The sequence below is a fragment of the Akebia trifoliata genome, chromosome 14 (genome assembly GCF_017979445.1).
Source record: "Akebia trifoliata isolate Shusen 1 chromosome 14, ASM1797944v1, whole genome shotgun sequence".
NCBI classification, from domain to species: domain Eukaryota; kingdom Viridiplantae; phylum Streptophyta; class Magnoliopsida; order Ranunculales; family Lardizabalaceae; genus Akebia; species Akebia trifoliata.
In genome coordinates this window covers 15,228,378-15,234,049 of record NC_141388.1, presented here as the reverse complement: position 1 = coordinate 15,234,049, position 5,672 = coordinate 15,228,378, and positions in this window count along the sequence as shown.

Here is a 5,672-nt window from a genome sequence, read left to right as displayed (position 1 = left end):
TATTTTAGTCATTTTACATATAATGTATAATAAGAGGCAGTAATCGGAGGATCCAAAAAGAGACAAATATTGTGGCAAACATTTTTCAAAATAGGAATTAAAATTTTTGGACTTCTGACTGATTTTCATTTTTTTTTTTTTTTTCAGGAAATTCTCATCAAAAATCAACTCATTTCGAAATTTCTAGTCCTAATTTACAAGTTAAAGAATCGTGGACTGTTCAATTTTTATAAATCACCTTTGATGAGATTAGAAGTTTTGGAATGGGTTAATTTTTTATGAGAATGATCTCCTCATAATAGATATCACCCTCACAAAAAATCAACTCATTTTGAAAGTAGAACTCATAAATTGTAAAAAATGTTTGTCTCTCTTTAGGGTCTTTATACGCCACCCGTGGATAAATATATAATTTTATGACAAAAGATATTAAAAATATTAATTGTACTACTCGTAAAAGTAAGGGTTACGTTAAAAAAAACTTCAATTCTATAATTTTGAGCTAGGCTAGGGTCTAACATTACCCAGATCAATCCAGTTCAACCCAGACTGTTAGTATATTTTAATCCTTTTAGGAGCTTGTTTGGATACACATAAAAAAATTAACTTTTTTTTAAAAAACTTTTAAAAGTTGAAAAATAAAAATATAAGTTTGGATTAATTTTAAAAAATTACTCTTAAAAGTTAAAAAAATTATAACTTTTTAAAAAAGAAAATAAACTACTTTCTACTTTTAAAAAGTTATTTTATCCCAAAATTACTTTCTTCCTAACTATTCTCTATCCAAACGGAATCTTATATACATACATACATACATACATATATATATATATATATATATATATATATATATATATATATATATATATATATATATATATATAGGGTTCCGTTCAGACAAACATTTTTCAAAACATAGGGTAGAGGTTTTGAAATGGGCTGATTTTTGGTGAGGATGATCTCTACGGTGAGGAGATCATCATCACCAAAAATCAGTCCATTCTAAAACTTCTAACCCCATCAAAAATGATTTACAAAAAATGGACGGTTCACGATTTTTCAACTTGTAAACTGGGGCTAGAAGTTTTGGAATGGGCTGATTTTTGGTGAGGATGATCTCCTCACCGTAGAGATCATCCTCACCAAAAATCAGCCCATTTCAAAACCTCTACCCCATGTTTTGAAAAATGTTTTGCCAAAATGTTTGTCAAAATGTTTGTTGCTGAACGGGACCCTATATATATATATATATATATATGGGTCGGGTTCCTGCAACACACATTGCGACACACATATAGACAACGTGTTTGTCTTATATGGGCAAAAATGTTTGGCATGGGCTGATTTTTTGTGAGGATGATCTCTGTGATGAGGGGATCATCCTGGCAAAAAATCATCCCATTCCAAAACTTGTAACCCCATCAAAATTGATTTACAAAAATTGGACGGTCTATAATTTTTCAACAAAAATTGGACGGTCTAGAAGTTTCATAATGAGCTGATTTTTGGCAAGGATGTTCTCCTCACCACAGAGATCATCCTCACAAAAAATCAGCCCATTCCAAACATTTTTGCCCATATAAGACAAAACACGTTGTCTATATGTGTGTTGAAATGGTTGTCGTTTGAACCTGACCATATATATATTTATATATGGGGTCCCGTTTAGCAACAAACATTTTGGCAAAACATTTTTCAAAACATGGGTTAGAGGTTTTGGAATGGGCTGATATTTGGTGAGAATGATCTCTATGGTGAGGAGATCATCCTCACAAAAAATCAGCCCATTCCAAAACTTCTAACCCCAGTTTACAAGTTGAAAAATCGTGGACCATCCATTTTTTGTAAACCATTTTTGATGGGGTTAGAAATTTTGTAATGGGCTGATTTTTGGTGATGATGATCTCCTCACCGTAGAGATCATCCTCACCAAAAATCAGCCCATGTCAAAACCTCTCATCATTTGTCGCGATGTGAGTAGGAATGGTTGTCGTCCGAACGTGACCCATATATATATATATATAGATGGGTCGGGTTCCTGCAACACACATTGCGACACACATATAGACAACGTGTTTGTCTTATATGGGCAAAAATGTTTGGAATGGGCTGATTTTTTGTGAGGATGATCTCTGTGATGAGGGAATCATCCTGGCAAAAAATCATCCCATTCCAAAACTTGTAACCCCATCAAAATTGATTTACAAAAATTGGACGGTCTATAATTTTTCAAAAAAAATTGGACGGTCTAGAAGTTTCATAATGAGCTGATTTTTGGCAAGGATGATCTCCTCACCATAGAGATCATCCTCACAAAAAATCAGCCCATTCCAAACATTTTTGCCCATATAATACAAAACGCGTTGTCTATATGTGTGTTGAAATGGTTGTCGTTTGAACCTGACCCTATATATATATAGAACATCGTTCATAAGACTCATATTGGGACTCACATTGCGACACACCGTTTTGTCTTATATGGGCAAAAATATTTGGAATTGGCTGATTTTTTGTGAGGATGATCTCTATGGTGAGGAGATCATCCTTGCCAAAAATCAGCTCATTATGAAACTTCTAGACCGTCCAATTTTTGTTGAAAAAATATAGACCGTCCAATTTTTGTAAATCAATTTTGATAGGGTTAGAAGTTTTGGAATGGGATATTTTTTGCCAGGATGATCCCCTCATCACAGAGATCATCCTCACAAAAAATCAGCTCATTCCAAACATTTTTGCCCATATAAGACAAAACGGTGTGTCGCAATGTGAGTCTCAATATGAGTCTTAGGAACGTGACCCATATATATATATATAGGGTCGGGTTCTTGCAACACACATTGCGACACACATATAGACAACGTGTTTGTCTTATATGGGAAAAAATGTTTGGAATGAGCTGATTTTTTGTGAGGATGATCTCTGTGATGAGGGGATCATCCTGGCAAAACATCATCCCATTCCAAAACTTGTAACCCCATCAAAATTGATTTACAAAAATTGGTCGGTCTATAATTTTTCAATAAAAATTGGACGGTCTAGAAGTTTTGGAATGATAATGTCATCTTCCCTAATTTCATCTGTGACAATTAAATATGTCGTGATAATTAAATGTGCATTGATAATTATTCTTGACATATTTGACCTATCTCATGTTACATTATCATCAAAGACAATCAAAGTATCCACCATACTTTGACCATTGCAAAGTAAGCTTTGCAAGTAATTATCGATATCTTCTACTGTATCATTTCCTTTCATTTGAAACAAGCTTCTTGATTTGACTATACAGTAGCATACTAATTTGAATCTATGAATTCCTTGACGTAAAATACTTATATGACTTGAGATGTTAGTACAAATAGTTCATCATAAACATTTCCTCTAGTATTGAATAAGTATGTGAAATTCATGAGCATAAACCCAAGTCATCTTTTTTTATTCTTTTTGTAATATCAACATACTCATACTTAAACAATACAATCCGTTTATATCCATAATAATGGAGCTCTATGATATCAGTTAATATACCATAATAGGTAATGTCTCCTTAAATTGGATTTATATCACTGACACTTGCAAAATTTGATGTATTTACAACCATGATAATTTCGTTGTTTTGAATTTTTCTTTTACTTTAATTATTTTTCATTTGAAATCTGAATCCATTAATGATGTACCGTGTTGAATCTTTTTGTAACACGGTCAGGACCCTTTGCTAATTTTTTAATTTCATCTGAAAGTGCAAAATTCTCTGAATGGGAGGACTTGTTGAAAATTCAATTATCAAATTCTTTAACTTGAAACTTATCAATTTCAAAATGACTGACCCGACGATGCTATTGCTTAAGTACATTCTTGTATTTTCTACATATGTTTGAATTCAAGAGATATGATTAATTATGGATATATTTCATTCAATATACAAGGTAAAACTTAAAATAAATACGCATTCTTACTCGAAGTATAGGACAAATGCCTCAGAGTTGAAGAGCATGTATCGATTTATTTGTCTCCATGATATTTCATCTAGAATAAACACTTATTTTTTCTCTCATGATTAACTTGAAATAGTATTTTCAAAGTCATCATTTCTTATTGACCGATTAAACCTCGTCTCCACATTATCAAAATACCTCAAATGTTAAGCATTCTTTTGCGAGGTACCATTCTATGATGAAACCTTTAGGTCGATTTCGATTATACACATATGATTTAAGTGTAAAAATGTACTTATGACCATGCATTGGGATATTTGACTATATGATTGAATAGTGTAGTGCATGTGAAATAAAAAAAAATACAAAGATTAATACACACCTTTCAATAGGACACCTCTATCGATAATGTACTAGTCCAACGATTCGTGCCTCGACAGCTAAATGAACGGGTAAATGCACTATAATATCAAATAACGTTGGGGGAAAAATCTTCTCTAAATGGCATAATGTTAGCACAACTCGAAATTGCAACCTTTTAAAATTATCTGCCCGTGCAACCTTAGAACAGAACTCCCTAAAGAATATGCACAACTCAATTAGGTTTGTGTTTACATATTTAATTAATGTATTTCGCAAGGCTATTAGGAGTAGTTGTTGTTTTAATACATGACTCTTGAGTTCTTAAATCTTACATTTTTTGGGGTATATACATCGCGAAATATTCGCTACATAACTATTTGAAACCTTAACATTCTTCAATATATTAAAAATTTTCTCTTTTTCAATATTACTTATTGTAAAACATGCGGGACGATAATATGTCTTATTTCATATACTAATTGAACGAAATTTATTTCTTATTTTCATTTCTTGCAAGTCTAGACGAGCCTTCAAATTATCCTTTGTCTTTCTTTCGATGTTCAACAAAGTCCCAATGACATTATCACATACATTTTTTTCAATGTGCATGACATCTAAATTATACCGTAACATGTTGTATTTCCAATAAGGTAAGTTAAGGAAAATATTTTTCTTCTTTCAATTGTAAAATTCTCTTGCATTATCCTCTTACCCTCTCTTGCGACCTTTTACAACCTTATAAGTCTTTCCGAACGTGATATTCTTGCCCTCTACTTATTCCAAAACCTTATAATTACATGATGGGATTGGCATAATTCGATGTTCTTGTTTTCCGTCGAAATATTCTTTTATCAAATCTAAACTTATGGTTAGGCTCAAGAAATCAATAATGACGTAGGTAACAAAATTTTATATCATGCTTCAAACGTCGAGAGCAAATATCCTTATTGCAACAAGGACAAACAAGACGCCATTTGGTGCTCTATCCAAACAACATAGCATATCCTAGAAAGTCATTAATCGTCCATAATAGTGTAACTTTCATTTGAAAGGTTAGATTGTTGTATATCATATGTGTTTGCGCCAAACTCCTACAGTTGTCTCATATCATCTATTAATGGTTGTAAATACACGTCGCTATCATTGTCGGGTCCATAAAGACATGGAATCAATAATGATAACATGAAATAAGACTGCTTTATGCACATCCATGGTGGTAAGTTTTATATCGTTAAAATGACAGGCCATGTATCATGAGAAATACTCATTGTTCTAAATGGATTAAAGTCATCGGTTACTAACTCAAACCTAACATTACGACCATTTTAAGAAAATGATCAATGTTTAATGTCAAAATCTTTCAAAGAAAAGAAG